The sequence below is a fragment of the Schistocerca piceifrons genome, chromosome 3 (assembly GCF_021461385.2).
Source record: "Schistocerca piceifrons isolate TAMUIC-IGC-003096 chromosome 3, iqSchPice1.1, whole genome shotgun sequence".
Taxonomy (NCBI): domain Eukaryota; kingdom Metazoa; phylum Arthropoda; class Insecta; order Orthoptera; family Acrididae; genus Schistocerca; species Schistocerca piceifrons.
In genome coordinates this window covers 235024632-235048869 of record NC_060140.1, presented here as the reverse complement: position 1 = coordinate 235048869, position 24238 = coordinate 235024632, and the positions used below count along the sequence as shown (strand labels likewise).

General features: G+C 42.6%; 1 long non-coding RNA gene across 1 annotated transcript in view; it reads left to right on the top strand.

Moving 5' to 3' along the window:
* The window catches only part of LOC124790155, a 717547-nt gene that overhangs the window by 543196 nt on the left and 150113 nt on the right, over nucleotides 1-24238 (top strand). The window contains exon 2 of the long non-coding RNA XR_007016235.1: nucleotides 12470-12534. This is a non-coding gene — a long non-coding RNA (uncharacterized LOC124790155). The remainder of the gene's footprint in view (nucleotides 1-12469; nucleotides 12535-24238) is intronic.

Genomic DNA, 24238 nt, shown 5'->3' with positions numbered 1-24238 from the left:
CCTTATGCATACATCCATCATGACAGTGCATGCAGAACCGGAACACGTTTGAACAGACAACGTGGTGCCTTTCCTGTGTCCACTGTTGTCGTTGGGCGCATCCCTGTCTGCGTGCTTCTCTTTGCTACCACCTCCAGGGAATCCGCAACATTGGTCGCTCTGCTGACAGTCCATAGTGCTTCACACATATCTGTACTGCATGGATACCTATCCTGTTGGAAACAAGCCCATTTTCTGACTCAAAGTATGAGACAAGGCTGTTCAATCCTCCATGGCCGAGTGAAGAGAGTATCTGTCCTCTCGGGTGCTAGTCATTTGGAATCATTAAGATCCTGCAGGACAATTAGTAGGACCCTCACGAACCCATCGATTCCATACTCTTGTAACAATCGAAGGATCCCACCCAATGTGAGCAATAATAACTCGGATCCCATCTTATACCCAATGGAAGGCTTAATACTTTTTAAGAGGAACCAATACAAATTAGAAAACTGGATGTACTTATACTTGTATGTTTGTATGTACGAGGTGAGTCAAATGATAACCTTAAATTTGTAATAACAAATCAAAATTTCGCGCCGTTATCCTGTAAGTTGGTAAGCGTGCTACAAATGCGCAGAATGACCTGTAGGTGGCAGCATAGTGCAGATGCATACATATCGTCGCAGTATCAGTATAAAGGTGGCCGCCCCACTTGCGACTTGCACCAGGGAAGAACAGCGTTCTGATATTCAGTTTTTGTGTAGTGAAGGTGTGAAACCTATTGAAATTCATCGATGAATGAAGGTTCAGTACGGTGATGCATGTTTGTCACAGCAGCAGGTCTACGAATGGAGTAGGAAGTTCGCAAATGGTGTGACTTCAGTGGAAGATGCTCCTCGTCCAGGTCAGGCACAACGAGTTATGACTCCACAGAACATTGCAGCAGTTGAAGCCATAGTGAAGGAAAACCGCCGAGTGACACTGAATGACATTGCAGCATGTTTACAGATTAGTCATGGGTCAGCACACCACATTGTGCATAATCTGCTCCAGTTTCACAAAGTGTATTTAAGATGGGTGCCACGGCAGCTGAATCCAGAAATGAGAGAACGACGTGTTGATGCTTGTGAAGAACTTCTCCGGCGCTTTGAACGAGAAGGTGATGGCTTCCTTGCAAGAATCGTTACTGATGACTAAACCTGGGTTCACTTCCACCAACCGGAAACGAAGAGAGCGAGCAAGGAATGGCGCCATTCCTCATCACCAAAACCAAAGAAGTTTCGAACAGAACCATCAGCAGAAGGTTATGCTGACTCTCTTTTGGGATGAAAAAGGCGTGATTTTGGAGCGTTACACGTCTAGAGGGACCATTGTCACCAGTGCATCATACACAGATCTCCTAAAAAATCACCTGCGGACTGCAATCAAATCAAAGCGACGTGGATTACTGTCAGCAGGTGTCCTTTTGCAACATGACAATTCAAGGCCCCACACTGCTCGTACAACAGTTCCAACAATCACAGACCTGCATTTTGAGTGTCTTCTTCATCCACTATACTCACCAGACCTTGCCCCAAGTGCTTTCCGTATGTTTGGACTACTCAAAGACGTTCTGATGAAGAGGTACACCACGCGGTGCATGAGTGGTTGCGCGGACTACCAAAAGAATTTTTTTCTAAAGGAATTTATGCACTTTGTAAGAGCTGGAGGATTTGCATTGAGCATGGGGGAGATTATGTTTAAATGTGGTACAGCTTTTTACCATTTCTGCACAATAAGTAATATTTAAAAATGTTTAAGGTTTTCATTTAACTCACCCTCAAATGGTTCAAATGGCTCTGAGGACTATGGGACTTAACATCTGAGGTCATCAATCCCCTGGACTTAGAACTGCTTAAACGTAACTAACCTAAGCACATCACACACATCCATGCCTGAGGCGGGATTCGAACCTGCGACCGTAGCAGTCACGCGGTTCCGGACTGAAGCGCCGAGAACCGCTCGGCCACCGTGGCAGGCAACTCACCCTCGCATGTACGTATGTTTGTATGTTCCACACCTCCTCGTAAATCACTTGACCGACTTCAACCAATGTTGGTAAGTGTATCACTCACTGTTTGGAAAACATCGCATTTGTGACAATAGCCACCAACCACCTCCTATTGCAGAGAAAATGACGAGGTGACGAGGGTTGGTGAGGGGGGCGGCGCGGGGACGACGAGATGAACAGGCAGTAAGGGAAAAGGAAGAGCTGGACACAGATAGCGCGAGGAGGATATGGCAGAATGAGTGGAAAGCAAATGCACACAGAGAAGAGAGTGAAGGAGATGGCCACATGAAAGAAGAGATGGACAGGCAGAGGGAAGAAGAGATGCACAGAGAGAGAGAGAGAGAGAGAGAGAGAGAGAGAGAGAGAGAGAGAGAGAGGGAGAGACAGAGAGAGAGAGGAGGAGATGAATAGAGAGATGGAGATAGAAAATAGACATAGAAAATAAAGAGGAGGATATGGACAGAGAGCAGGAAGCGGAGGAGATGGACAGAGAAAATAAAGAGGAGTAGATGGAGTGGGAGAGGAGGAGGAGGAGATGGATAGAAATAGGGTCAAGGATGAGACAGATAGAGAGAAGGGATAGAGGAGCTGGGCTAATAGAAGATCGAAATTAATACGTACCCAAGCAGCGCCGGATCTTTAGCTAGTATTCTATAAACTTCCATTGTATATAACGTCTTAATATTACAGAACAATGTACTGCACAGTACAAGCATCCATCATAGCTTGCCACACGTTAGCAGATCTTCCACACGTCAGAAGAGGCTAATAGCAAATCACATTCACCCCCAAGGTAGCACTTCACGCAAATAGTCACCAAGGACCTTTTTGGTCCAAGCCTGATAAAAAATGAGATATCTTTAACAAGCAAATAAGAAATTGGAACGAATATTTTAATGTATATTAGCGACGTCGTCGCTTTCTTTTTTCTAAACCTATGGCGTAAGTGTGAAGATGTCAAGTATGCCTGCTGCTGTATAAGAGAATTACACGCATTCAGATATCATAATATTAATTGAATTGTCTTAAACATTACCGTTGATAATATGATTACTTAAATTTCCACCCTCTGATAAGTATTGATACACATGGCCGTGTTTAGTTAGAACATTATTTTTTTGCTGCTGCGTATATATTCCCAGTGGAAGTGGGTTTTAACTAGCTGATGAACGTTACATTGTTTGGGGCGTTGCGCAGCGAGCCGGTATTTCGCTATCAAATTATTCCATGAATATGCATGGGCCGTAACTATCTGCCGGTGATGCTCTCACGTCCATTTGTTTTTGTTTCATGAGGGATGTGAGTGTCCTGCAGGGTTTTCAATTATGATTCCCTCTGTCTTTGTCTCTCTCTACATATATCTAGCACCTCTCTCTCTCTCTCTCTCTCTCTCTCTCTCTCTGTGTGTGTGTGTGTGTGTGTGTGTGTGTGTGTGTGTATTCTACAATGGGAAAGGAACTTCCGCTCAGGCAAAATTTATTTAATTGCTATTAAACACAACTGCTCCGCTTTCCACCACAGCCTACCATCATGGTATGAGGTCTGAAGATGGTCAGTATCACACCAAATCTGGTAACCAAAAAAATAAAAGTTTCTTGCGGACGAGACTGTTTATGCTCATTTTAAAGAACATTTTGCTATAGACAATTTTATGGGAATTAATATAAAAACTTAACCGTTGTTTTACCTTATTTATTTTAAAAGTTACTATTATTTTTTAGTTTCAGTGATAAACTATACATTTCAATACGAATAAACAGAAACAATCACTGAATAATACACCATGGTATACTGTTAAGAAATTCTTTTCTGTATATAATTCTTCGTCGTCTTTGATTATATTTGTGAATATGCCCAATTATAGTTGTGATAACTCTAAGTTTCCTGATTCAATAATTAAATAGCAAATAATAAATGATAGTAAATTTTTGCTAGGTCCATACGAAACAAAATGTAGAATAGTTGTAAAATGATGTTTTGTATCCATTTGTAGGATCTTTATGGTAAAAGTTGTCATCAGTGACCGAATTTGTGCAACAGCGTAAATATTAAACTGAATGTTCTCAAAATGAGAGGACAAAAGCAGTGATCTGTTTTACGTGCTAAAAATATTCTACAGCCAAGGTCGCATAAATATTTCTTTATTTAAAATAACTAACTTTGACAGGCCTTATTGTCATCTTCAAGTCTTAAAAACCTTTTCATTATGAAACGTTCTATTTTTATCCATATGACAACTTGACGTGAGGTCCAGCTTAAAATGAACATATTTCATAATAAAAAGATTTCTTAGGACATTAAGATGACATAAAAGTCTGTCGAAACCAGTTTCAATAAAGAAATACTTACGCGATCTTGGCTTTACTATATTTTTAGCAAGTAAATATTAAATTTATCATTTAAAGAAAAAGAAATAACATGATAAGTTATCTTCGATATCAAATTGATCAGTGCTTTAATGCGTATCTAAGTATATTTCGTTATTTTAAAATAGCCTTTTGATTCTAAAGTTGTAATTTCATGTAGTTCACTGTCTGTGGCTGATACTGTCGCTGAGCCAGATGCTGTCGCCTGTCCTGTTTCACTCAGTCTGCAAGATCCGGGCAATCGCAGAGGATGGGATTATTGGTAGTTGGGAGCTCCAACGTTAGGCACGTTATGGGGTCCCTTAGGGACTTGGCTGACAAGAAGGGTAAGAAATCCAATGTGCACTCCATGCGCACACCGGGTGGAGTCATTCCAGATGTGGAAAGGGTCCTCCCGGCTGCCATGAAGAGCAACTGCAGGTGGTTGCTCACGTTGGTACCAATGATGTGTGTCACTTTGGATCAGAAGAGATTCTCTCTGGTTTCGAGCGGCAAACAGAGGTGGTAAAGGCTGCCAGCCTTGCTTGCAAGATGAAAGCAGAGCTGACCATTTGCAACGTAGTCACAGGACCGATTGCGGACCTCTGGTACAGAGCTGAGTGCAGGGTCTGAATCAGAGGCTGAGACGGTTCTGCGACCGTGTAGGCTGCAGATTCCTCGACTTGCGCCAAAAGGTGGTTGGGTTTTGGGTTCCGCTGGATAGGTCAGGTGTCCACTATACGTAGGAGGCGGCTGCACGGGTAGCAGCGCCTGTGTGGCGTGGAGTGGGCGGTTTTTTTTAGGTTAGAGGGTCTCGGGAAAACACAAGAAGGGCTTCAGTCACGAAGGGTGCAGGTTGAACACAGAAAAAACGTAGATACAGGAACCATTGGTATCACAGTTGTAAATTGTCGTAGCTGTGTTGGGAAAGTACTAAGGCTCCAAGCGCTATTGGAAGCACTGATGCTCAAATTTTTATAGGCGCTGAAATCTGGCTAAAGCCGGATATAAGCTCAGCCGAAATTTTTGCGAAGAACGTAACGGTGTTCCGAAAGGATAGGCCTTAACACGGTTGGCGGAGGCGTGTTTGTTGATATCAGAAGTAGTTTAACTTGTCGCGAAATTGAAGTAGATAATTCCTGTGAGTTAGTATGGGCAGTGGTGATTATTGGCAACCGGAATAAAATAACAATTCTATCATTTTACTGACCTCCCAATTCAGATGATACAGTTGCTGAAAGGTACAAAGAAAACTTGAGTTTGATGTCAAACACGTACCCGAATCATACGATAATAGTTGGTGGTGACTTTAATTTACCCTCGTTATGTTGGCAAAGATACATATTTAATTCCGGAGGCACGCATAAAATATCATCCGGAATTATGCTAAACGCATTCTCTGAAAATTGTCTCGAGCAATTAGTTCATGAGCCCACGCGAATAGTAAACGGTTGTGAAAACACACTTGACCTCTTACCAACAAATAATCCTGAGTTAATAACGAGTATCAAAACCGATTCAGGGATTATTGAACACAAGGCTGTCGTAGCAAGATTGAATATTGTACTCCACAAATCCTCGAAAAATAAGTGAAAAATATACCTATTCAAAAGAGCAGATAAAAATTCACTTGACGCCATCCTAAGAGACAATCTCCACTCATTCCAAATTAATAATATAAGTGTAGACCAGATGTGGCTTAAATTCAAAGAAATAGTACCGGCAGCAGTTGACAGATTTATACCAAATAAATAAACAAACGACGAAGATGATCCTCCTTTGTACACAAAACGGGTTAGAACACTGTTGCATAAAAAACGAAACAAACACGCCAAATCCTCCTTGGTACACAAAACGGGTTAGAACACTGTTGCATAAAAAACGAAACAAACACCCCAAATTTAAACAGACGCAAAGTCCCCAAGATTGGCGATCTTTTACAGAAGCTCCAAATTTAGCGCGGACTTCAATGCGAGATGCTTATAACAGTTTGCACAACGAAACCTGACAGAAAATCCAGAGCGATTCTGGTCGTATGTGAAGTATGTTACCGGCAAGAAACAATCAGTGCCTTCTCAGCACGATAGCAATGGAGATACCATCGAAGACAGTCCTGCCAAAGCAGAGTTACTCAACACAGCTTTCCGAAATGCCTTCACAAAAGGATACAGAGTAAATATTGGAGAATTCGAATCAAGAACAGCTGCTAACACGAGTAACGTAGAAGTAAATATCCTCGGAGTAGTGAAGCAAGTTAAATCACTTAATAAAATCAAGTCTTCTGGTCCAGACTGTATACCAATTACGTTCCATTCGGAGTATGCTGATGTATTAGCTCCATACTTGACAGTCATATACAACCGTTCGCTCGACGACAGATCAGTACCCAAAGACTGGAAAGTTGCACAGGTCACACCAATATTCAAGAAAGGTAGTAGGAATAATCCACTAAATTACAGGCCCATATCGTTAACGTCGATATGCAGCAGGATTTTAGAACATATATTGTGTTCGAACATAATGAATTATCTCCAAGGAAACGGTCTATTGACAGTCAACATGGGTTTAGAAAACATCGTTCCTGTGAAACACAACTAGCTCTTTATTCACATGAAGTGTTGAGTGCTATTGACAAGGGATTTCAGATCGATTCCGTATTTCTGGATTTCCAGAAAACTTTTGACACTGTACCACACAAGCGGCTCGTAGTGAAATTGCGTGCTTATGGAATATCGTCTCAGTTATGTGACTGGATCTATGATGTCCTGTCAGAGAGGTCGCAGTTCGTTGTAATTGACGGAAAGTCATCGAGTGAAACAGAAGTGATTTCTGGCGTTCCCCAAGGTAGTGTTATAGGCCCTTTGCTGTTCCTTATCTATATAAACGATTTGGGAGATAATCTGAGCAGCCGTCTTCGGCTGTTTGCAGATGACGCTGCCGTTTATCGACTAATAAATAAAAGTCATCAGAAGATCAAAACAAATTGCAAAACTATTTAGATAAAGATATCTGAATGGTGCGAAACGTGGCAGTTGACCTTAAATAACGAAACGTGTGACGTCATCCACATGAGTGCTACAAGGCACTCGTTAAACCTCAGTTACAGGGTGAATCAGTCTAATCTAAAAGCCGTAAATTCAACTAAATACCTAGGCATTACAATTACGAACAATTTAAATTGGAAGGACCACACAGAAAACGTTGTGGGGAAGGCTAACCAAAGACTGCGTTTTATTGGCAGGACACTTAGAAAATGTAACAGACCTACTAAGGAGACTGCCTACACTACGCTTGTCCGTCCACTTTTAGAATACTGTTGCGCGGTGTGGGATCCTTACGAGATAGGACTGACGGAGTACATCGAAAAAGTTCAAAGAAAGGCAGCACGTTTTGTGCTATGGCGAAATATGGGAGAGAGTGTCACAGAAATGATACAGGATTTGGGATGGAATCATTAAAAGAAAGGCGTTTTTCGTTGCGACGGAATCTTCTCACGAAATTGCAATCACCAACTTTCTCCTCCGAATGCGAAAATGTTAGTGGCGGGCTCTGTTTGACGTTGTGGGTTAGCGCAGAATAAGATGGGTCTTACAGCGGGTGGACAGGGGTAGGAAACTGAGCTGATGTGCAGAGTCTCCTAGAATGCCCGTAGTGTATGCGATCGCGCTCTGCTAGCCAGGCATTCGTGAGCAGGGACGAGCAAGCAGCTGACGTCTGCGCAAAATGCTTGCAGTCAGGGGCGTCTAGCGGGTAGCCTACACTACCTGCGCCTTCATACAAAGGTGATGAGGGGCATGGCGTTCGGCGTTCGGCGTTCGGTATGTGGAACGTGATGGTTTTTGGTCTCGGAGAGGATTTTTATCTAGGTCTCGGGACGGTGGTGTTGGACTTACGGAGTGGCCTTCTTTGATTTTCACCACTTACGGAATTTAAAGCTCAATGCCCACACATTAATTTTCTAAAGCTGTACGATACAATTCTCAAGGGATCTCGAAAAAATTTACTTTGAAAATTATAATTCGGAGTGGTGCTAAATAAAAAACATTGTAATTAAGTAATATAGTCGTCAGTAGCTGAGTGCACGGCGTAAACGTCTGAAATTTATAACACGACTTTTATTACTTTTATTTAAATTCCGAATTTATTAACAAACAGAAATATTAATTAACAAATTGTTGAATTCGAATTTTTAATAAAATAAGATTTTTATTTATAATTACGCATTCCATTAAACTGCCAGTATTGACAATAAATTAACATTTTGGGAATTTTGCGGCAAAAATGTGGAATTTCATGAAGGGAATTACACAATTTTTGTTTTTAAAAACTGATCAGTATTGACTGATTTAACTTCTTTCATTTAACAGAAAGGGATTTCACAAGTACGTATAGCCAATGATAATATTAAAGCAGCACTCATATGAAAACTAGGCAGAAGAAAGAAAGTAAAGGTTTTATTGTTTCGAAAGTAATTGTTGTAACTCCTAATACATTCGTTACACTATGAGACAAGACAGGCAGTGCCTGCATTGAAAAATGTTTGTATCTACTTGTGAAACCATGATCGTATACAGGTGTGCATCTCTTTGTCCAAAGCGAATCAATGGCCACGAATGTCTTTCTTTAGAGATCCAAAAATATGGAAATCTCTCGGGTGTCCACGTGGAAACTTTGAGAAAATTTAAGTGCGCGAACAAGCCAAAACACCAGGAATGTTGACAGACAGCAATCTCTCGTTGCAGGATGTCTGTCCGCATGTTGCCAAGGTTATTTCGACTATGCTGCACAACTTTCACTGGGATGGTTTACAAAGCCTCCAAACGGTTCTAACCTCTTCCCTTGGGATTTCCATATTTTTGGAGCCGTGGAGAGAGACATTTTTGGCTGCTGATTTGCTTCAGATGAAGAGATGCACGCCTTGGTACAAGTGTTGTTTTGTAGACCACTGCAAACATTTTTCCACGAAGACGGTGACCATCTTGAATGAGATTTTCACTCTGCAGCGGAGTGTGCGCTGATATGAAACTTCCTGGCAGATTAAAACTGTGTGCCCGACCGAGACTCGAACTCTGGACCTTTGCCTCTCGCGGGCAAGTGCTCTACCAACTGAGCTACCGAAGCACGACTCACGCCCGGTACTCACAGCTTTACTTCTGCCAGTATTTCGTCTCCTACCTTCCAAACTATACAGAAGCTCTCCTGCGAACCTTGCAGAACTAGCACTCCTGAAATAAAGGCTATAGCGGAGATATGGCTTAGCCACAGCCTGGGGGATGTTTCCAGAATGTTTCGCAGGAGAGCTTCTGTAAAGTTTGGAAGGTGGGAGACGAGGTACTGGCAGAAATAAAGCTGTGAGTACTGGGCGTGAGTCGTGCTTCGGTAGCTCAGTTGGTAGAGCACTTGCCCGCGAAAGGCAAAGGTCCCGAGTTCGAGTCTCGGTCGGGCACACAGTTTTAATCTGCCAGGAAGTTTCGGTGACCATCTTGTCTCACAGTGGAATAAGTGAATTAACTGTCACGGTAATTGATTTTTTTTAAAAATATATGTCTCGTTTTCATTTGACTACTCCTTAGATTTTTGTATGACTAGTAAATAAAAATAAACAGATGTTAATTTTATTAAAAATATGTTTTAATATTTATTAATTATCGTTTCCATTTGTTAATAAATACGGGATTTAAATAGTTGTACAAAATGTTTCTACTAGCGAGATTCGAACCAGTAGCTACACAGTTTTCAGTTTTGTAACACTAATGACCCAAATACCTACGACTTCGTTATTTAATTGCAAATATTTTGTACTTAACAGCACTCGAGAATCTAGTTTTGCACCGTACTGCTTTAAGAAATTGATGTCTGAGCACCGAGCTTCAAAACCTGTTATGTATGAAGAAAGTGGAAGAAAGCCATTCGTGAGGCCCCTTGTTACTTTACTGGGTAGCATACTACCGCCTATGGGACACAGTTACGATACTTACAAATTCCACATATGAATCCGAGTTATCGATTTCGGAAAATTAATGCTGGTGGCAAGACTATGAAAGAGCTTTGCAATGAATTTAGATTGCGTGTTGTACTAGGATTGTATTTAAACTATGGCTTACAGGTTGAAACTGTAGGCTGCGGAATCCACTTACTTATTATCCACGAAAAATGTCTGTCATTGATTCATAAACAATAGTTGAAGCTTCCTGACAGATTAAAACTGTGTGCCGGACCGAGACTCGAATTCGGGAACTTTGCCTTTCGCGGGCAAGTGCTCTACCAACTGAGCTACCCAAGCACGACACGAGACCCGTCCTCACAGCATCAGTTCTGCCAGTACCTCGTCTCCTACCTCCCAAACTTCACAGGAGCTCTTCTGTGAATCTTGCAGAACTAGCACTCCTGGAAGAAAGGATATTGCGGAGACATGGCTTAGCCACAACCTGGAGGATGTTTCCAGAATGAGATTTCCACTCTGCAGCGGAGTGTACGCTTGCGAGAAAGGCAAACCTCCCGACTTCGAGTCTCGGTCCGGCACACAGTTGTAATCTGTCAGGAAGTTTCATATTAGCGCACACTCCGCTGCAGAGTGAAAATCTGATTCTGGAAATATCTCCCAGGCTATGGATAATTCATGTCTCTGCAATATCCTTTCTTCCAGGAGTGCGAGTTCTGCATGGCTGCCCGCGAAAGGCAAAGTTCCCGAGTTCGAGTCTCGGTCTGGCACACTTTTTTAATCTGTCAGGAAGTTTCACGTCATGTATCACTCCGCTGCAGAGTGAAAATCTCATTCTGGAAAAAATAGTTGTTCAAACTTATTACCTGGTTGTCAATAATATTCATTCCAATTCACTTCCAGCTTAATAATTTTGTGCTGTTAACATTCTGTTCTTGATGTATTGTGAATACATTGAAAGAAGGATCCTTTATTGTATGATTATATGATAGTAGTTACTTCTGTAAAATATCTGGGGGTATGCGTACGGAACGATTTCACGTGGAATGATCATATAAAATTAACTGTTGGTAAGGCGGGTTCCAGGTTGAGATTCATTGGGAGAGTCCTTAGAAAATGTAGTCCATGAACAAAGGAGGTGGCTTACAAAACACTCTTTCGACCTATACTTGAGTATTGCTCATCAGTGTGGGATCCGTACCATGTCGGGTTGACAGAGGAGATAGAGAAGATCCAAAGAAGAGCGGCACGTTTCGTCACAGGGATGCTTGGTAAGCGTGAGATGTTTAGCAAACTCAAGTGGCAGACTCTACAAGAGAGGCGCTCTGCATCGCGGTGTAGCTTGCTGTCCAGGTTTCGAGAGGGTGCTTTTCTGGATGAGGTATCGAATATATTGCTTCCCCCTACTTATACCTCCTGAGGAGATCACGAATGTAAAATTAGAGAGATTCGAGCGCGCACGGAGGCTTTCCGGGAGTCGTTCTTCCCCCGAACCATACGCGACTGGAACAGGAAAGGGAGGTAATGACAGTGGCACGTAAAGTGCCCTCCGCCACACACCGTTGGGTGGCTTGCGGAGTATAAATGTAGATGCAGATATGTTGTATTGGAACTACTGAGCACCGACGTTCGGTCGTCCCTAGACTTATAGATGGGCCAAAGATATATAAAGAAAGGCTCGCAATTAATATTTTAAAGGTGGTGTCGTTTATTACGATTGCTGCCTTATGACTGATGGAAATTGTGTTGAAAAGTAGATTAAGTCAAGTCTTTCACCTGATAACAACACCAATTTAAAAATGGACTTGCGTAAACATCGAACTTAATTAAAAATGCGCCTCATGTACTGGAAAGAACACAAGATTCGCGACAAAATCCTGGAATAATCCCTGCCTTGTTGCTTCAAATTCGTAATCCCTGTTGGTATGTGATGGTCATGGAACTGGTACACATTTCTCTCTCTCTCTGCCTCTGATGCAGCAAGGCAACGCGCGTGTCGTTCTCAGAACTGCGCCCGTTCTGCCGCCACATTAGCAATGAACCCTGCCGCGCAGCCCCGTGTGATGTGCTGCCTTGCGCGCGTCACGCTGCCACGTACCTGCGCACGCGCCGTGAGCTAGCTGCTGACCTGCGAGTGCTTTTGTGTTGCAGGGCTCGCTACTCGGACGGCGCAGGGCCTGCCCGGGAGACCAGCCTCGTGCTGCCGCTGCTCGACGGTGAGTTATGAACCTGACAGAATGACACTTGAAGCCACAATAACAGCTAAAATTCGAGTAATAAACTTCGCTTAGTACAAGTATAATAGATTTTATGCAATAACAAAAGAATCGAAATACCCGATACAAAATTAAAACGTACGTGAGTCAATTTATTACCCTAGTAAGGTAAAACGTAGTTAATAACATTTCGTTTGCAAGAAAAAATTGTAATTACGAATCCTAATTACACTGATCTAACTCGCTTTGAAAAGGAATTTCCTTACCGTATCTACACTACTGGCCATTAAAATTGCTACACCACTAAGATGACGTGCTACAGACGCGAAATTTAACCGATAGGAAGAAGATGCTGTGATATGCAAATGATTAGCTTTTCAGAGCATTCACACATGGTTAGCACCGGTGGCGACACCTACAACGTGCTAACATGAGGAAAGTTTCCAACCGATTTCTCATACACAAACAGCAGTTGACCGGCGTTGCCTGGTGAAACATTGTTGATGCCTCGTGTAAAGAGGAGAAATGCGTACCATCACGTTTCCGACTTTGATAAAGGTCGGATTGTAGCCTGTCACGATTGCCGTTTATCGTATCGCACATTGCTGCTCGTGTTGGTCGAGATCCAATGACTGTTAGCAGAATATCGAATCGGTGGGTTCAGGAGGGTAACACGGAACGCCGTGCTGGATCCCAATGGCATCGTATCACTAGCAGTGGACATGACAGGCATCTTCTCCGCATGGCTGTAACGGATCCCTGAGTCAACAGATGGGGACGTTTACAAGACAACCACCATCTGCACGAACAGTTCGACGACGTTTGCAGCAGCATGGACTATCAGCTCGGAGACCATGGCTGCGGTTACCCTTGACGCTGCATCACGGACAGCAGCGACTGAGATGGTGTACTCAACGACAAACCTGGGTGCATGAATCGCAAAACGTCATTTTTTCGGATGCATACAGGTTCTGTTTACAGCATAATGATGGTCGCATCCGACATCGCGCTGAACGCACGTTGGAAGCGTGTATTCGTCATCGCCATACTGGCGTATCCTCCGCGTGATGGTATGGGGTGCCACTGGTTACACGTCTCGGCTACCTCTTGTTCGCATAGACGGCATTTTGAACAGTGGACGTTACATTTCAGATGTGTTACGACCCGTGGCTCTACCCTTCATTCGATCCCTGCGAAACCCTACATTTCATCAGGATAATGCACGACCGCATGTTGCCGGTCCTGTACGGGCCTTTCTGGATACAGAAAATGTTCGACTGCTGTCCTGGCCAGCGTATTCTCCAGATCTCTCACCAAATGAAAACGTCTGGTCAATGGTGGCCGAGCAACTGGCTCGTCACAATACGCCAGTCACTACTCTTGATGAACTGTGGTATCGTGTTGAAGCTGCGTGGGCAGCTTTACCTGTACACGCCATCCAAGCTCTGTTTGACTCAATGCCCAAGCGTATCAAGGCCGTTGTTATGGCCAGAGGTGGTTGTTTGGGTACTGATTTCTCAGGATGTATGCACCCAAATTGCGTGAAAATGTAATCACATGTCAGTTCTAGTATAATATATTTGTCTAATGAATACCCGTTTATCATCTGCAATTCTTCTTGGTGTAGCAATTTTAATGACCAGTAGTGTACTAGTACCCGTTTCCAGCATGCACAAAACCGCTTCATTCGACACTAGTTTATAACCAGTGGGGTAGTTTTCTGCAGCAAAATTTGTTTTAACATTAACATTACTTTCCGTCGCTGCGTGGCAGAATAGGATAATATTAAAAACGAGAAAAAAACACCTCCTAATCTCCTGCAAAATTATGTCGTTTTGGTCACAAAACGAGTTTCGGCTTGTCGGTCCATCTTCAGGTGACAACTGAATATCGCAAATACAAAGATGATATGCGATTAGAAATTATTTGTACAAAAGGTACAAGTATGAAAGTATTTACACAGGAAAATACAGGGTGGGGCAAATAAAAATGGCCCGTCGTGTAGATACTATTGGGCGTGAGTGTATGCGCATAACCACAACCCTACAGTTACTTCCAACAGGATGGAGCGATTGCCCATACAGCGGGCCGAAACTCGGAGCGCATTTGCACAGTCTTCACGCCTGACAGAGTTGCTAGCAGAGGTCAATTTGGTCGCTACCCTAGATGGCAACCCAGGTCGCCTGATCTATTAGTGTGCGATTATTTTGTGTCTAAGGCCAACAACCCTCATAATTTTCAAAAACAGCAGCAGAACATTTCGGATGTGACTGCAGCAATTCCAGCAGTCCAGCTTCGATCTGCCTCCAGCAGCTTACTGATCAGGGCCCAAAAGTGCCAAGAGATGAATCTGCTAGAGTCAGGTTAGCACTTTATTTCCTTTCCTGTGCTGTCTTTCTTTGTGCCCTAGAAGTATGTTCTCCAGAACTCTTTTATTTGCCCCACCCAGTATTATTTTTTTCCGCCCAGAAACATTTTACTAATTAAGTAAAAATATGGTTTTTTATATGAAAATACATTTTTATATGAAGATACATTTAACAGATGATGAGAAATAACATAAATTTACAGTTTGAATTTAGTATTTGCAATGAAAACATAATTTAAGAAAGGGGAAAGTAAATTAAGTTCTTATTGTAGATACTGGATTCAGACTGCAAATTCATCTTATTTCTCATCAATTGTTAAATATATCTCCACCTAAAAACTTCGTTTAGTCCCTTTTACAGTTTGTCATGTTTCTTAAGCGACAAAAAGTAACGCTTTTCTGTGTAAACACTTACATTTTTGTATACTCTGTACAAATTATCTCTGCGTAAGTCACATTTAACTGTCACCTGAAGATGGCCTGAAAAGCCGAAAGCCGGTTCTTGATCAAATAAACATAATTTTTTAGAACGTTACAAAGTGTTTTACCTCGTTTTTAACATTCGCTTTGTGAATTCAAACGCCTTTTTCGTGCAGCAATATAATATTTATGTACCGGTATGTTCCAGAAGCGTTTTACACGTATTCACAGAGACTTCTCTAGTCGATTTCTTCTTTTTTTTCGTGAGTAGCATAATTTTATTTTTCCACTTACAGATTCAAAACTGTTCATACATAACCTTTATGTGAATGAAAAGTCACACTTACTTGTGTGTCATGTCAAAATTGCTTTTCCTGTCTGAAGACTTTCGAGATCTTTTCGTTTCCTTGTTTTCACAAATCCCAAATCCCTTTTTTTATTAGCTAAATGATGTGAAAGATTTCACTGCTGATCTAGCTAAAACTTCAGATTTACAGTACAACAATTGTGAATCTGTTTGCTGCTTTGAGTTTTGGAAACGTAAACAAGTCTCAAAACGAAAACTTTTACACTGATAAGAGTAAAAAGAAAAAAAGGTTCCTTTTTTATTTCCTGTGATGCTTTTCATCAGAAATTTTCTTCGCAGCAACCACCAGTAATACTGAGTTATGCAGTTGCTAAACTAGTCAGTTGAACAGCAATGGGAAAGTAAAACTCTGTAAATAACGTAAATAGACACACAATTCAATGTATCGGTTGAAGGCCACTTTAGTAAACATACAGTCTTACATTAGCTTAATAATGCAAAAAACCAACAATGGAAATGAATATTCTTAGTTGATTCCTGCAAATAAGTATCAAACACAGACAAGTTTGTCATAACAGTGCATCAATCTCTGTTTATTTGCCATCATGTGCAACTCACACTCACATGATACTCTAATATCGGTCTTTAGTTTTCCTGTGCTTCTGTATTTTCCGTAATTCTTTAATTAATGTATTTTTTTAAAGTAAACATGCTCCAAATTCATGTAGCTAAATTTTTATGCACGGTAACTTTCACAATATATATACAGGGTGTATCATGCTCCTAGAGGCTATAGCACTAGTCAAAACTAGGAAAAAAGTTTTATACACAGTTACTAGGCGAGCTGTGAGCTATTCGCGCCAGTGACTGTCATCTGTCCGTGTGAACTCAGAGGCCACGGTACTGAACATCTCGATCTATCTAACCATCGCTCATTTAGAGTTTATATTAGATGCTATTGTACGAAGTATCGAAAATGTAATGCTGCCCTGTCGCGCACAAAAGACAACCGTTGCCTTTCTGCAAGGACAACGTTCTTTTGTAGCGCGGGAAATTTGTAACAAATAGCGTCTAGTTATTTATCCCAAGTATTTGTTTCCGGACATATGTCTATAGGAATTTTTCCTCAGTTTTGACCATCACTAGCTACTAAAAGTTGAGGATCAGTCTTGTTACAACTGTTCATCTTTCAGCGGTCTCAAAATCTGTCGTTATCTCTTTTCTGCGGTCTTCGTCAGCAGTCTTTCCGCATGTCTTTTAATTATGCGTTCTTCTTTTTCATCGTTCTTTATTCCGTATCTACATCGGTTCGGCTGTTAAATCTTGATTTGACACGTTAGTGCTGTGGGGTGGCCAGATACCCTTGCTGTTGCCACTTTAAATATGCATTACTTTTGGATATGTTTCAACGTGATTTAATTATTTTATCAGATGGCTTATTTTTTTCGAGTGTAATCTCTACATCTAATCTTAGACTTTTGTTTCCATTTTAGTTGTGATCACCACGCATGTGTCCTGAAGTCGAGCGATGAACCCTTATTTCTGTTTCCGGGATTCTTAATTTTTTTCTGTCAGTGTAAAACGATCCCGTGCATTAAAAATTAAGTGAATCACTCAGAAAAGGAGGAGGAGGAGGACGAGGAGCAGAAAGCGAAACGAAACTTCACTGGTTGAGAGAGTATGTGACGTTATTTCAGTGATTACAATATCGAGTCAAATCTAACAGAGCACCTGGCACTATGAGCCCACTTATCAGTATGACGTTGCATCCCTTCTGGCCCTGATGTGTGCACTTGGGAGAGTGTCATAAAGCGATTGTATCATCTCCTGAAGGAAGCTGCCCCATAACTGATGTAACTGGTACTTGACTTGCTAGATACTGGCACTGGGACGGAACTGATGTCAGAGTTGGTACGACACATGTCCCACTGGGGACGGATCTGGGGGTCGTTTCGGCCACGAGCCTACCTCAATATCAATCAGACACTTCGCAGACACACATGTCCTTTGCGGACTAGCACTGTGGTGTTCAAAAATGGCACCACGGTATCATCACACTGATACTGACATTCAACGATGCAGAATGTCCTTGATGTACAGTCCATACTTCCTGGTCACAGCACAACGCTATACATAGTCCTTTGTCTTGGGGTGTTAAGGACAGCCTCCGTATTTGTCGGAGCTAGTCTCCGACCAATCATGTGGGATAACACGGAATGTTGCAGGGAGTCCATCATCCGTTTTCGGATGACAGGCGCAGATGTGAAGAGTTATGGTGTGCTTGGTGTGTAGTACGGCAATCCCCCGTTGGGGTGCTGAGACGTGCTCGATCAGAAACTTGACTACAAGTACGCTTGCCCTCTTGTCCCCATGCACACCAACATCGGGCCACTACCACATCCGAATTCCCCACAAGTCTGGATATTGTAAATTTCTATCAGCCTGCGTAATGGAGTCCCACGACGGGGCCCATTTCAAACTGTGTCAGATGCTGGTAAAGCTGTTGCACTGGAGTACGCAGCATCTCCGTCTCCTTCACGGCCATTACGCAACATCTGACGCTGTTCGTGCCCCTTATACAGGGTGAAGCGAAATTCGCGCACTCATGCTTCGCAGCGCAACTCCTCACATGCCAGCGATAAAAAAATGTCTTTAGCAAAATTTCATCCGGCGAGTGTATCCGACAGAAACAGGAAGTTAAAGAGAGGCAACCTGGCAACACTGAAACCACGTGTACGGTAAGCAGGTTTATCAGTGGACATTAGCTGTTCTGCACAGTTGCTGCAGTGAATAGCGTTTTTGGTTCGCATGCAGGAAGTGTTGGGTTCGATCCTCGATTGGGGCGCATTTTTTTATTTGCTAATTTCATTCTTACATTTCGTACTGTAATATACGCCGTTTCTTACGTCACATGTATCCTAAATTTACAACATTTTTGTAACTCTGTAGACAGTTGAAGCGAATGACCCGTCATAGGACAGAAAAACTACAAACACAATATCAATTTCGAGACGCCTGTTCCATGTAATACACATTACCCCACTGACAGATATTGTTCTGCACGATTCATACCGACGTCGCTAATTGTGAAATGTTCTGTTTTGAGTTATGCTGTGTGTCCCTAACGTTAATAGACGTGATGATTCCACAATCCAACCGATAGAATAATAATGATAATAATAATAATAATAATGCATTGAAATGCGTTCTAAACAGCATAGGGTTACCAGACTCAGTGTTGAAAGGCATGGGACCATGGTGATTACACAAACAAATAATAACCGAGTTTGGACATTACTTACAAAGCAATTTGGTAGAGCCATTGATAACGTAAGGCCCTAACGAAATGAATGGACCTGAACGAGGCAAGAATAATAGTTGCTACTAATTTCTGGGACCATTGGAGGAGGATACAAACAAAACAGGTTTCACATCTAGTGAATGTGGTAATTGTGAAATTCCAAGACATGAGAAGGGCTTCTTTCAAAGCTGATCAATCTTCCATTTCTATGATTGTAGTATGTAAGTACTAGTGTTTTCTAGAGGACCCACTGCAATCACTGTTGACGATTAAGATGCCGGATACCGTACCACCTGCACTATATTTACCAAATAAAAAACATAGGCCTCAACCCAGGATCGAACCATCGACCTGCTGCATGCTAACCCAAAATGCTATTCACACCAACTGTACAGCACAAAGAAAGTGTACTGACAGAGGTAGCTACCGTACATGTGGTTACAGTGTTGCCAGACTGCCATTCTTCCACGTCTTTTTTCTGCCGGATGTACTTGCCAGATGAAATTTTGTGACAGACATTTTTTTTATCGCTGGCGTGCGAGCAGTTACGCTGCAAAGCCCGAGTGCGCGAATTTCGCTTCACCCTGTATATCCAGCCATCCATGGTAATAACGCTAAATACGAACAACGCTGATGTCCTCTAGTGGTCGTTCTGCGTGTCACAAAGAATTGCAGTTCTAATTACTTGCGTACCCGCCGATAGTCATCTGTCAGAATTGTTCCCAGCCATCAAAATAGCGTCAATACTAGACATTCCTTACAGACACTGTGCTGTCATTGAAATCTTGGTTGCCGAAACCGGAAACCGTGGTGAAGATGAACTTCCATTAATATTTGTGTGCAGTGTATGGGAATGTTGCATTTGATAGGAGTAGAGTTCAAAATGGTACAAATGGCTCTGAGCACTATGGGACTCAACATCTGTGGTCATCAGTCCCCTAGAACTTAGAACTACTTCAACCTAACTAACCTAAGGACATCACACACATCCATGCCCGAGGCAGGATTCGAACCTGCTACCGTAGCGGTACCGCGGTTCCAGACTGTAGCGCCTAGAAGCGCACGGCCACCCCGGCCGGCATAGGAGTAGAGCGATAGGTAAAGAGAGTCGAAACGCCAGGATCCGTCACGTTATAGCGTCTGCCATAGCCATTCCTCCTGACATGGTGAATTGTGAGGACCCATTATTCGTGTAGACTAGCGCATCACATATCGATAATAGCCCGCTGCAGGTGTCGAAACATGGGTGCACCAATTTGAGCCGGAAACAAAAAGGCAGTCACTAGAGCGGCACCACTCTGCAATCACAAAGAAAATATAGAAATAAATTTAAGGCAACTTCCTCTGGTGGCCAGTCAAGGTGATAGTCATTTAAGACTGTGGTGGACTCGTTCTCGTGCATGTGTTGCCAAAAGGATCAGTCATTAATTCAGAGTCGTTGCGAAGACGCTGAACCCGCCCAGGGGCTTTATTCTGTATCGTTCATACCGATCGGTGTAGCACGTTAGTCTCGGTAGTGACGTCATTTTCGGTTCTTTATGGAAATATCCTATTCAGTAAGCTTCTGAGACTTGTTACCGAACGGTCCTGCCACCGATTTTACGACAATTGTACCGAGAGGTTTTGGATTTCGGTCTGGCACTGTCGATCGGTGAGCTATGGTTTATGTACACCTATAATTTGTTATTTTAGACACATTAAACGGTTTTAGCTTTGGATTTAGTAATTGTGTTACTAAAAAATCACCAGAGGACTTATCCAGTTGGAAAGTGAGTTCATAATAGACTATATTTTCCTTTGTTAGAAGTATTGTTAGGTTAGGCTGTTACTGTGAATGTGAACTGACGTTACTAGTGCCTTTGTGTACTTTGGGTTAGTTAGTAACTATCGAAACGTGTTTACAACTTTCAGGTAACAATGGAAAGCAATTATGTGAAGCCTGATATTGGAAACCTTCCAAACTATCACACATTTATGACATACGCAGCAGCGTTTGGCAACGAAATCAGCCTACGTTGTTCTACACAATAATACAATAATTGCGCACTCTGTGTCTGTTGATTGGCGTGGCCAAGTGGTTAGCGCGCGGGAATACGATTCGTACGAACACGGGTTCGCGCATGGGTGGATGCAAAAAAAAAAAAAAAAAAATCCTCTTCATATATGCAACACGTTCTGAGACACTGTTATTCGTGTAAGTTAAAATTTGTTCTGCAATATTCGTTATTACTTACATGTAAGAGCGCACTTCCCCAGTAGTGATTTCGTGATTTCTGTATGTTTAAAATACGAAATATTAAATTGTTAGAGATGAAATTGCTGTGAGTGAAACAACAGACAGTGACCTTTATACTTTTTATTGTCAGAAATAATTCACCGTTTTTCCGAATATGTAGCGATTTCCGAGTATGCTGTTAGACAGGAATCTAAGAGCACAACTTAAATTACTGGGAGTGTAACTAGCAGCAGTCATCTTCATCATCTCGGTTGTCACAAGTATTTATCTGCGATCGAATCCTCACCCACAGTAGACAGAGATGAAAGATCACTGCCGTAATATTTTTAGACTGATGCATGTTGTAAACTTCGACGAACTGCAGGACCTCTCGAAAATGCGTTTTTTTTTTTCAATTTTGTTTTTAAGACCCAAATCGTTGACGTATCATATAGGGTAGTGGGCTACTTAATCACTGGGATCTCTAGGAGCGAGTTATAACCACATTCTGTTTATCTTTTTATTCTTTGAAACTCTCATAATCATTTTTTCGGGTGTTTTTATTGTTGTATTAGTACAATGTGGTACTACTCACTATTACTAACTCCTTTTCCGAAACGTAAAATTCAAAACACGATTTCAGTGTGAATAAGATGACATAATGCAGCATTTACGACACTCTGCAGAAACACTCAAATACGCTATTGTTATTATGCATACATGGAAACATGGGGTCAGAGAAACTGTAAAAATTTTTATGCATTTCAACTGAGAATCATGGAAATGGATACACTGCGCCTGATGCTGTTAAGGAGGAGGCAAGGGCAATGTAGGCGGGCACGTCAGCTCGATGCGGCGTCATGCGTTATGGCAACGTAAACGCAATTTTCGGTACTTTGAAGCATAGCGCGCCTGTGTCGCCTGCTAGCCTCTTTGTGTTCGTGGCGTTATGCGCACTGCAGTGCGCATGCGCGGATCTGCGGTCGCTTGCTTTTGATTGGCTTGCGCGACATGAACCGACAACAGCACTTCAGTTCTCTAAGCCCGAACGGTATCGCTACCGAAATGCATACTGAATAATGCAGGGCCTCTAATTCGAGTACTAAACCTTTCGGTGCTCTAGAATACCGAAACGATCGGCAAAATGGCGGAAAGATACAGAATAGGCACCCAGGTAGCTGTGCGTATTAGTACGCCACTGCCGTGACTCGGGAAAGTACGCCGGTCCCGGATAAAATCCGCCTGACGGATTAACGAGGAAGGTCGGTGTGCCGGTCAGCCTGCAAGCGATTTTAGGCGGTTTCCCACATCGGACTAGTGAATACTGGACACGCACCTTAGTTACACAATTCGCAAACATTTAGAAAACAGTGCATTCTGTTTTTTGTGTACATAAATGATCTGGTGACAGGGTGGGCAGCAATCTGCGGTTGTTTGCTGAGGATGCTGAGGTGTACGGGAAGTTGTCGAAGTTGAGTGTCTGCAGGAGGATACAAGATGATTTAGACAAAATTTCTATTTAGTGTGATGAGTGTCAAGTGGCTCTAAGTAGAAAGATGTACGAAAACGCAGCTATAATGCTCGGGAACAGAATTAGTAGTGTCCTGCTTGATACAGTCGCGTCGTGCTAATACATGAGCGTACCGCTGTAAAGCGATGTGAAATGGAACGAGCATGTAAGGATTGTGGTAGGGTAAACGAATGGTTTACAGGACGAATTTTGCGAGAATGTAGTCCATTTGTAAAGCAGACCACATATAGAACGTTTGTGCGACCTATTCTTGAGTACTGCTCGAGTGTTCGGGATCCGCACCATCTCGGATTCAAAGAACACATCGAAGCAGTTCAGAGGCGGGCTGCTAGACTTGTTACCGGTAGGTTTGAACAAGACGTAAGTGTTATGGAGGTGCTTCGGGATTTCAAACTGAAATCCCTGGATGGACTTTCTCTTCGAGGAACACTACTGAGAAAATTTAGAGAACCAGAATTTGAAGCTGACTGTAGAATGGCTCTACTGCCCCCAATACATACACTACTAGCCATTAAAATTGCTACACCACGAAGATGACGTGCTACAGAGGCGAAATTTTACCGACATGAAGAAGATGCTGTGATATGCAAATGATTAGCTTTTCAGAGCATTCACACGAGGTTGGCGCCGGTGGCGACACCTACAACGTGCTGAGATGAGAAGTTTCCAACCGATTTCTCATACACAAACAGCAGTTGACCGGCGTTGCCTGGTGAAACGTTGTTGTGATGCCTCGTGTAAGGAGAAGAAATGCGTACCATCACGTTTCCGACTTTGATAAAGGTCGGATTGTAGCCTATCGCGATTGTGGTTTATCGTATCGCGACATTGCTGCTCGCGTTGGTCGAGATCCAATGACTGCGAGCAGAATATGGAATCGGTGGGTTCAGGAGGGTAATACGGAACGCCGTGCCATACTGGCGTATCACCCGGCGTGATGGTATGAGGAGCCATTGGTTACACGTCTCGGTCACCTCTTGTTCGTATTGACGGCACTTTGAACAGTGGACGTGACATTTCAGATGTGTTACGATCCGTGGCTCTACCCTTCATTCGATCCCTGAGAAAGACTACATTTCAGCAGGATAATGCATGACCGCATGTTGCAGGTCCTGTACGGGCTTTTCTGGATACAGAAAATGTTGGACTGTTGCCCTGGCCAGCATGTTCTCCGAGCAACTGGCTCGTCACAATACGCCAGTCACTACTCTTGATGAACTGTGGTATCGTGTTGAAACTGCATGGTCAGCTGTACCAGTACACGCCATCCAAGCTCTGTTTGACTCAATGCCCAGGCGTATCAAGGCCGTTATTACAGCCAGAGGTGGTTGTTCTGGGTACTGATTTCTCAGGATCTATGCACCCAAACTGCTTTAAAATGTAATCACATGTCAGTTCTAGTATAATATATTTGTCCAATGAATACCCATTTATTATCTGCATTTCCTCTTGGTGTAGCAATTTTAATGGCCAGTAGTGTATTTCGCGTAAGGACAACGAAAATAAGATTCGAGAAATTAGGGCTCACTCTTTCTCCACCGCTCTCTTTTCGCGTGAAACAG